This window comes from Melanaphis sacchari, unplaced genomic scaffold, assembly GCF_002803265.2.
Source record: "Melanaphis sacchari strain LSU unplaced genomic scaffold, SCAv2.0 Contig548_pilon_pilon, whole genome shotgun sequence".
NCBI classification, from domain to species: Eukaryota; Metazoa; Arthropoda; class Insecta; order Hemiptera; family Aphididae; genus Melanaphis; species Melanaphis sacchari.
The window spans coordinates 4,199-15,974 of record NW_020271378.1 but is presented as its reverse complement, the minus strand read 5'-3'; the positions used below and the strand labels follow the sequence as shown (position 1 = coordinate 15,974).

The window sequence follows — 11,776 nt, the reverse complement described above, 5'->3', positions numbered from 1 at the left end:
TGAGTACTTCGATTTCAGTTACGTATTGCTTTATTTTCGATAACGCAATTTATATGATTGAGTTAGTTGGTGTTTCCTATTAATAAAACTATTATTAAAAATATTATGATAATAGTAGTTTATGAGTTCGGCAACTGGTAAGTATTTATTTATGACAGAGTGCGAAAACAATTATAACTGTGATGACGAATAAAATTAATTGTTTATAATAGATCACTCGTAAAATTGTTGGTACTATCTTGAAAAATGGAAAAATGATAAGTGTTGTCACAAAACGGAACATAAATAGCCTGATCTTTTATATAAATGAGGAAGAATAATATTATATTGGTAATAGAATTTTTGTATTATTAACAAATCTATTTATTGTAACTTTATAATTGTTTAAACTTAATGATGATAAAGTCTTATTTTATTTTACATAAAGAAGCAATTCAACTACGTTCTTCATGTATTATATTACACTTTCCATGTATAATTGGATGACTGATTTGTTTCTAATATTAAGATTAAATAATTTGTGATTTATGATCAAAACAAAATCTTATATTATTCATAGCAAAAATATATACTCTTATAGTGATTCTTGGTATTTCAATTTTTAAGTGTCATGCACGGATAGCTTTTAAATGCTATTAAGCCATCACATTCAAATAATTTAGCAATAATAAACTATTTGAAAAACGCAGATGAATAAATGTACGTTTCAAATAACATCTAGATAACTGATCATAGTTATATAAGACAAACTTCAATGCCAACGCGGTATTTTTATCTATATACCGTAACACTAAGTATTTATAGTAGACAACATATGATTCTCAAATGCCTGACGCTGAATAATAGTAAATATAAAAATATAATAAATTGATTTTCCAACATTCGTCCACAAACCACAGCGGAACACCACGGCGAGATGACGCTACCGCACGCACACCCGCACCGGGTTCACTCTTCGACCTGACTGAACGCATTCGAGCCGTGCGTACGGGTAATAATATGTGTGCTGTCGGACTCGTTATATATAATAATTGTACTATGTATATATATATATTGATAATTCCCAGAGGAAGTTTCCTCGTACCGTGAGTAGCGTGCTGTTAAATGGGGTGGGCGGGAGACGGTCCGCCGCGCACGCAGGAAGAGCGTTCGATAAGCGAGCATCGGTGCGATGGTGGGGAGGGTGTCCGTCCGGACGGTCGCTCGTACACGACGCGAACACGGCGAACAGACGAACGCTCGCGCGGCCGACCGAACGACTACGTCACGTAAACAGTGGTTACCGTCCCGCGCGACGATATACGCGATACGCGAACGGTTAATGATTTTATATTGACCGCGGCAATACTATCGCAACACGTCGCATATTCTGTAACCAGCGCGGCGTTTTCGAGCAGTCACGTCACAGAAAATGATGACCGGCGGACGGCGGCGGATGCTAGTGTTCCGGGCGGCGGTGCTGTTCGTGTCCCTGCTGTCCGCGGCGGCGGCGGCCGCGCGCTTCCGGTTGCTCGTGTTGCACACCAACGACATGCACTCGCGGTTCGACCAGATCGACGAGTCGACCAGCACGTGTTTCGCGGCCGGCCGGCCGTGTTACGGCGGTTTCGCGCGTCTCAAGACGGCCGTCCAACGGGAACGCGGCCGCACCGACGCCGATCCCGTCGACGGCGCGCTGTTCCTCAACGCGGGCGACACGTTCCAGGGCTCGGTCTTCTACTCGTTCTTCAAGTGGCGGGGCGTCGAGCGCATGGTTCGGACGCTCGGCATCGACGTCATGGTGAGTGCGCGTGACGCGAACCCCGACCGCCTTGCGCCACCCCAACCCGACTGCGTGGGTCTTCGCCCACCTGTTCCTCCGCCGCGCGCACGTCACTTGTTGGGGGGGGGGGGGGTGGTAGGACGCGTCTGTAGGGCGTACTGGGTGTAGGGATCGCGGTTGTTCGCAAATCGTTTTTAAACTCGTCAGACTCGGGCCCCCACTTCGGGGTCGAGAGTGGAAACTTTCGATTTACCGCTAGGAGACTCGCGCCCGCGACCGGAGTCGATCGGACAAACGAAAAAAAAAATTAGTGAAACGTACATCTTAACGTTACCGGCATCCACCTTGAGACCGGGAGAGGGATGACGGCGGCAGTAGGTATCGTCTCGTTAAGTTCACGATGGGAAACGCTGTGAACGCGGAAAAAAACATCACAGAGTTTGATGTAGTATAAATACTATATTATAGATTATGACCGTGTACGGCTGCAGAGCGCTTTGGTTTGTAAATGGCTATCACGTCTGACGTCTAAGGTATACTGCAAATATGTGGTATAACATTTTTTATCGAAAATACCTGAAAGAAAATCGACGGATGATTGTTGACGGTATACATTGAAAAAAATTATGGACACACGAGGAACTAAAAACGTTAGATGTTTAATACACGTTTGACGTTTTTAGTTGCTAGAAAAAATTTAATAAATATTTTAACAGACGCTATAAAATAGTCCACTATGTATGGTTTTTAAATATAATACCATTGAAATTTTAATCCACCATAGTTACTTACAAATCCTATAAATATATCGCATAATACTATAAGTACCTATCTACAAAATATAAGTTTTTAATTATTTATATTTTATTTATAACGCTAAACAATAAACTTAATGTATAATACTAATAATAGTTGTAGGTAATTCATTTTTTCAATTTGTTACTCACATACACGAGTATAATACAATATTGATAGGTACATGATGCAAATTAATTGAAAATCAAAACAAAACTTTTTTTAAGTGTAAATTAAAACTCGATCTTATCCGACGTTGGCAATGATGTTATTAATATTTGTTTTTCCCCTGCAGAATATTATAATTTATTCGTGGAATTATTGGTATAAAACGTAATATTATGTACATCACGTCTATGCGTATATTGGACATAATTTTAATTTATAGTTTAACTAGGAACTCATTTTATATTCGAGAGCAATAGCTTTGTCTTTTGAAAAACCTTGGTAATTTAGATTAAGGCTGTTTTAAATTTAAATATATGTCATTTTATGAATAAATTGCTTTTTTTTTCATTTTACTTAAATCGGTTTTGAGTTTATACTCGAAATGGTATAACCACCCGACTATTTAAAGCGTTTAGTAAATGCAAATTAAAAATTGCTAGCAAAATAAACATTATTCATCATGTCTCAAAGTCGGCCTTAGCAGGGTTATACCACTTTTAAATAAGTTAAATATTTATAACGAACAACTTGATGGAATTTAATACTATTTGTTCAAAACTTGAAGGTTTTATTTAATTTTTTTTATCTTGCAAATAAATAAATTATTACTGAAAAATCTATGCAAAAAAAAAAAACTACTGTAGTTGTTTAATTATAATCTAGTTATAAGAATGAAATACAAATAAAAACGAACTAATGAAATAAATCAAAAGATAAATAGCCGAATTAAAATTGTATGGTCCTCTATATAATAAATATTTAATATAAATATTTAAATAAAAAATATTGTCAGATAAAGTAATACGATAAGCGAAACGTTAATATATATTTTTTTTTAATTCGGTGTTTATACTAGTAATTAAGGAAAAAATTTATTATAAGAATTAATTATAGTTATTCTACTTAGAATATAATATCTAGTAACAAATTCACTTTTTTTCCGCATTCCAAAATGATGTTTCTATACTAAAATACAAAACAAAATTTACAACTCAATTCACTTTGATTAGTTCAGTATAAATATTATATAAACACATTCAAAATAAATTACATTTTAAAATATATAGACATAGTGATAACTGAATGTTTTCTTAGTAAAAAAGTAAAATAATGATAATATCTCTAGTTTCTCAAAATAGGTATACAGAACACACGCTTAATGTTATCAATGTTATGACTATTTAATAAGTTTAAAATATGGCTACATAATTCAATAACATACTAATTGAATTTTACAGTCTTACACTAAAATAAATTTTATTTTCAACTTAAAAATAAGCTTGTAGTATTAAAGTGCTCATTTTTAAACCGATAGTAGTAGAGTATCAGTTTGATCGTATAAACGATGACATAGAATTTTCACTTCGTTGCATTATCAAATCTATAACAGTTGTATAGTATAAGTATAACTAATAACTATATCTACATATGTATATTATGTATTGATTGTAATAATAATTGGCATCGTTATAAAATATGATAAAAATATAATTTTGAGAAGTGCATTTAAATAAATATTTTAATTAATTGTTGATTTTAGATAGGTAATGTTGTGTATTTATGTTTATCACTTGCACTCAAAATAGATACATCGGAGCCGATCAAAGTAATAAAGCAATTTTTCGCTGAGAATTTCCGTAATAGATATTCTAATTGTATTACCGAACTGAATACTATAAAGGTGTTGTTTTACAAGGTGTCCAGCTACTAATGTGATCATTATTGTATATTGTACAAGTTTGTAGGTTGAACATTTACGATACAAGTGATAAAGTAATACTGAGTAATGGCTCCACTTTTGGTAAAACATGATAATACCATGATAGAACATTATATTAAATGAACCAATATATGCGTTGTATAATATGCATTAGTATTGTAAAAGTAATTTAAAACGCATAGTTTTATTAAGAATAAATATTTTTATAATATTTTATCCGAAATTGTAATTCTAAGTTTTGCATTTTTGAACAAAAACTGTTCATATCATAAGTCGAAGAAAATATTTTCTGACGATATGATTTATATTGAATACATTTGAACAGGTATGTTTGTACAATATAGTCGCTAAATATCGTGATTAGCGAGGTAGTGACCAACAATTGTGAGATAATCTCCACACCGATAGTACTTAGAGTATGTTAGAATCAAACATAAATCAAATATTTGTGTATTAGTACTATACAAATTGTAATCAAAATTCTAGAAAGAAAATGTTTGTCAGAGGTCACGTATGTTAACCTGTAATGAAGTTTGACACGTGTCATAATCAATATACTGTATAGTATAATGCCATAATAATATGAATATTATATTATATTGTAATGAGACTTTAAAATACGACTAGAATAAAATCATTATTATTGAGTTGCAAAAATAGAATGTTTATATTAAATTTTTATATGATTCAAGCATTGTAGATGAAAATAAACAATAACATAAATATATATTACCATTCTAATAACTAATATTGACAACAATTAATTATCATTATTAATTAATAATATTGAGAATAATATTTTGTACATATAATATGTTTCAGTCTTTAGAAATCAACGAATTTGACGAAGGTGTAAAAGACGTTGCATTGTTCATAAGAAACACTAGTATACCCGTAGTTGCTAGTAATCTCGATCTAACCAACGAATCATTATTGATTAATGAACCGAATTTGATGAAATCTAAAGTTTTGATGGTGAACGGTCGCAAATTGGAATGGTTATACTATTCCTCGAAACAGCAGTGAGTACACAATAGAATATTATAATATTAAATACATATATGTACGGTTTTACTGCTATTCATTAATGCATATTCCACAACAAATGGTTATAGGTCACCTTTGATTAATAAATTGTAAATGCACGTATCTGAAAATGTACTGAATAATAATTGAAGCATAATAATAATGTGTAATGGGTTGACGGGAAAAGAAACTGACGTTCGAACGAGTTACATGATTATTTAGGTTAGAGTTAAGGTAACGTACCTATTAAATGCGTAGTTTTGTAATTATCACAACGTATTACATACAATTACGCCTGAAACTTTGAAATATACTGTGTGAAATTAATTAATAATTCTTATAGACTATAGAGAACGAAAAGGGTACGCCAAAATAGAATATTTCAATTGTCACCGGCAAAGGAAAACGTAAAATAATTTAATTAAATATAATATTCGTTGCGTTAAAACTATTCTTATTATGTCAAGTTTTGAAAACATCATTAAAATACGAAACGGTGGACGATACAGTACGTGGACGATATTAATTATTATGCAGTTCAAGAAAATATGCTAAACATTTAAACATGAGTGAATAATAATTTACAATAATTACACAAGTACCGAACAGGCATCGGAAGGTTCGATATTATAGAAATACGTTTATTAGTGAACGAGTTGTAAGTTATTATAATAAAATTATTTTGTCGTGACACTTAAATTTAATCGGTGACAATAATAATCAATTTAAGAATCACATTATGATGTGTTGTTATTACCTATAATGGCCTCGCCTGGTCCGGCCAGTAGTCTGCGGTGTTTGGATACGTCGATCAGACGGGTTGGACCGACGAGCGCGATCGCGGCACAACAAGATAATATTTTTAAGTTTGCCATTGCATAATATATGCAAGTTAAAAAGCTAACTCGGTGAGAAAGTTAGTATGCGCAGTGTCTGCAATGGTTCGGACGTTTACAAAAAGTAAAAATATTGGTAACGCGTTCCGCTGTATCTCGTCATTGATTATAGTATCTGTAATGTATGTATTAAATTTAAATTCTACATGAGGTATTTATACAAAAAGTGACGATTTTGAGCGAAGACTGCAAGCCTATATTACTGAATATATTGTATGATGTATTTATATTACAATTTAAAACAATTAATTTTACTGCCTCGTATAAGTAAACTATTAGTATACTACAGTTAATTTTTCCGAAACATTGGATTAATTATATAATTATTATTGTTATCTACGTACTATTAAAGTATTTACAACATATTGCTATTAACTTTGAAATCAATACAGTACGAAAACAATACTGTAGATTAGTGTGAATAGGTTTTAGTATAAATAGAAAATGGCTAGGCAATAACATAGAATGAGTCTAAATGTTTTAAGAATGTCACCATATATATATATATATAATATCTTGTGTAAAAATATAATAATATACATATTATATGAAAGTTTCAAATCTCCACTAAACAATTTTTAAACAAAACCAAAAAAACCTAAAACAGTTATTCTTCGTTTAAATATCTCATTAATCCACATTTAAATTTAAAATGTCTACAGAAAACTGTTTATACATATTTTTAAAATTGTTAGGTTTTAGTTTAAAATACTTGAACTAAAATATGTTCAAATCCAACTATACGAAATGAACATTCTATATATGTTTAACTGCAAAATAGTTTTAAAATATTTGTGAATTATGTCAACATTTTAATTTTATTGGTTATGAAAAAAAATTGTTCCTTTATGATATCTTTAATATTTTTAAATAGTGATAACAATACTTCTTATAATGAAGAATTTCGTTTTAAATTTTCAAACTTTTTGACTCACCAACAAATTTTTTATTATTATTTATAGAAAAATAGAAGATTTAAAATATCTATTTATTGCTCAAAAAGAGTCAAACTATACTTAAAATTCAAAATCTAAGAAAAATAAATGATAACCATTTTTTGTATTGTGATAGTTATTTTATACATATTTTATGCTTCTATAAATAAAAATAAACATTCATATCAGTTTATATATTGATATGCTCGTTGCGTTCGAATTCGTTCGTCTGTGATGTGCATAACTGAACGATATTCTACTCGGAAATAGCAAGTGATCGGATATGAAAAATTCTTATCCGAACGCTTGATTAAAACGTGCATTTTGTTTTCATATATTTTTTAAGGTTATAGCAAAAGTAGGCAATGTGAAAATATTACCAGAAATCCCGTCGATTGCGGCTGAAGCAAAACGTCTTAAAAACGACGGGGTGAACATTCTCATAGCGTTGGGACATTCTGGTTTCGAAATGGACACGCAGATAGCTAGAGACGTCAAGGACATCGATTTAGTGGTTGGTGGACATTCGAATACATTTCTGTATACAGGTGATTATAATATATTTTATCATCGTGGTATATTCATAACATAATATATAGAATTTTAATCAAAATAAAGTAGTTTTAATTCTAAATATAATGAGGAATTTATAGTGGAATTTTTTTCTTAATACAATTTCACACTTATCTGCAAATAAGTTTGAAAACTGTGTATATTTAAACTATGAATATTGTTCACATTAATTTAAAACTCAGCTGATAAATAAAATTGTATTTTTTTAGTATAATCAGTAAAATTATCATTTTCAAATTAAAATTTTTAAACAATTGTTTTAGTAAAAAAAGGTAGGTATATATTACATTAGAAAAATCACATTTAAAAAGTGTAGATTTTGTGGCCACTAAATTTTTGATTAACTGACATATTGTATATTATTATAAATAAATATAATATCATATAATATATTATATTATTGCGGGGTCGGAATAATATTGCTGAAGTGCGTAATCAAATCATAATTTATTTTAAATATTTAAGTATGGTGAAATATATACAATTATATGGGCATTGTATATAGTTATATAGGGTATTATAAAGTGAATGATGATAGTAATATAGTATTATAATAATTATAAAAGTAATTTTTGTCTTTCGAAGGAAATCCCCCGGATATCGATAAGCCTGTTGGCCCGTACCCTTTTTGGGTGGAACAACCAAACACCAACAGGAAGGTACCAGTCGTCCAAGCATATCACGCCACCAAATATTTGGGCGAATTGTGGCTGGAGTTCGACGAAGCTGGCGAAGTTGTCAAATGTCATGGAAATCCGATTTTATTAGATTCCCGTATCGGACAAGGTATAATTACAGTATCCTACATATTGTATAACGTTATAAATATACATTTTAACATTGAAATAATGCTACAGTTGTTCCCCCATATGCTGTCTTTATCTTTCAAACATACGACATAACAAATTTTCTTCCAGTAGAATCAAATGGATGTCATTGATCTAAATATTAGAGCAAATTGATCTATTATCAAAATTTAAGTTAAAAACATTATCTATCATTCTCGTTGATTTTTATCAAAAAATAAGTATTTATAACACTAAAATATAAAAATTCTTATAACTTGCTCAAAAAATAAAGTATTGTAAAAAAACTGATGAAAAATAACAAATCTTACTTTTAGTTTTTATAATTTGTCAATTTGCTCAAATATTAAAATGAACAACACAAAATTTGTTCCAATGTTGTATGTTTGTTAAAGGGAGATACATACCGGTAGAGCATCCTCCATCCTCTTATATGACTTGACGAAGTGAAAATGAAGTTAGCACTATAAAATTATCTTTCAAAAAGCATAATCTCAGTCTACTCTAAATAAATTAAAATATATTTCTCAAAAAATATTTACGAAGAAAGCTTTTTTTGAAATCGTGTGAAGCCTATAAAGAAATTTTGTTTTATATCAGAAACTTTCTATATATACTGTATAAAAAATATCTAGTAATCTAACTTACATGTTGGAACTTTGGCAATATATCAGGATTTGATAAAAATATATTTTCGTTCATAGTTTCAACAACTTAAAAAACGGTACAATCAGATAATCAGTACAACTACAACACAGTTCTACTAAAAGTGAAAACTTTGTAAAACATTGCTTATCAAGATTATATAGAATTACGATAAGTAAATCATTTAAATTGTATACCGATTGTTATAGATCATGAAGTATTGGACGAAATTGAAATAATGAAAAATGCTATCAATAACAAAACTCAAGAGGTGATAGGTTCGTCGAGCGTATTCTTAGAAGGCGTTAATGAATACTGTAGGTTCAAAGAATGTAACCTGGGAAATTTTATAATGGACTCTTTCATAGACTATGTGAGTAATAAAAAATATATAAATAAAATATAGTAAAAATAATAACAAAAATGGATCATGTACAGAATATTCGAAATAATATTAAATCGTTTGACTTGGTCAAATACTGGACCGACGCACCAATAGCGTTGATGCAAGCAGGCGGAATACGGACAAACATCAATAATATAAATAGAAGAGGTAAGCTATACGATGTAGAAACAAAATAGAAGTAACTTGACATATGTAATAGGTTTTATATGAGCATTGTGTGTATTGAAGGTAACATCACTTTTGGCGATTTACTATCAGCGTTGCCGTTTCAGAATGATATAGGTAAAGTTACGACTAAGGGCTCAGACATTTGGACAGCTTTTGAGCACTCTGTCAAACGGTACAGTATGAATTCGGGAAACGGTGAATTTCTACAAGTTTCAGGTAAACAAATTAAACCGGTGTAAAAAATATAAATCACATTTATGTATAACATTGTTTTCTATTTTATAACGTACACAGTCTAATAATACGGCCTGTTTGCGATAATAATAATTATTACATCGATACCCAGTGATGATTTTTTTTTTTTGTAATCAAATAAAAAATTATGTATTTACGGTAAAATTAAATTTATTACCGAGTATTCTGATCACGTTAACTCACATTTTGTATCATCCAACAGGGTTAAAAGTCGTAATAGACTTAGCTCGGCCTAGTGGCGAGCGCGTGCAATCCATTCATGCTAGATGTGGAAATTGCACAGTTCCCGTTTACGAGAAATTGGATTTAAACGCCAATTACACAGTAATCATGTCTAAATATATGTTAGAAGGCGGGGATGGTTTCTCGTTCAAAAGAGTGGCGGAATACCAGAGTTTTGGTGAGTGTGACGTAAATATTATTATGCATGGAAAATAATATAATACGTCATTATTATTTTATTACTATTATTAAATGATATTATGTTGTACACGTGTGTTTATAAAATCAGCAAAAACGGAATTAAGCATCACGGAAGAAGAGTTCCACCTGAGGTCACCGATATGGCCGGAAACCGATAATCAGCGGATAGTGCTGCTAAACGTAGGAGAATTGAAAAATATACAGACGACCAGCGGTGGTAGACAACACGTTTCGACACCCCTGTCGGACTTGACATTATTACTGTTGACGATCGCGGTCACGTTGTGTCTGACCGACCAATTTATTTTACTTTATTAATACGGTTTTTACAGCTATTACGTTACACCGTCGTGTACAGTTTGCTCACGAATAATATTATATTTTTTGTGATAAAATGTTTTTACCTATTAAGTATTATTAATTTTTATCGGTGACGACATCGTCTTATTTGATTAACGGCCACAGCAGTATTGTTTAAAATATTTTTTTTCTCTCATGGAAGTCGAAAATTAAAATGAATTAAGTGCCAACGTTATAATAAGGTCGGTCTGATCTGTACACACAGCTTGTGTATGTATAATTATATGTATATTTTATGTAAATCTTTATAGATATATAATTATAATATGTGTGTATAGTGTGTTATGGAAAATAAATCGATAAAATGTGTATATGAAGAGCGGACAATAAAATTAAATACGTAAAGTGTGAATTATACGAGAGAACGTGTATATAGCGACAAAATCCACGTGAATTTGTATTATGTAATATGTATTATAGTTAACAATAATAAATACAATTTTAATAATGATTGTTTACGGTTTTCACTTTTTTTTTATTCACGTGTTAATTAATTATTTAATACACTATCTTTTACTCACACGCCCGAGTTATTAAACGTCTGTGTAAACTATACCAGCTATATATATATATATATATATATATTATGCATAGCGTATAACCAAATTATAGATAAAACGATTTTCTTTAGTACATTTATTATTAAATTTAGCGTAATAATTTTATGAATAACGATTAATATTATGCACGTAATATGATTATAGTTATCACTAGGTGCCAAAAATCAGATTATATACATGACCATTTTTTATTTTCTTATTTTTTTTTTTTTTAATATATATTTAAATATTTTTAATTTATGTATAATCACAATATTATATTTTTAATTTTGATAACA

At 30.5% G+C, this 11,776-nt stretch overlaps 1 pseudogene; it reads left to right on the top strand.

Annotated features, from left to right (window-relative positions):
* The first annotated feature begins 1,208 nt into the window (after positions 1–1,208).
* Positions 1,209–11,389, top strand: LOC112599634 (annotated as a pseudogene).
* Positions 11,390–11,776: the final 387 nt, after the last annotated feature.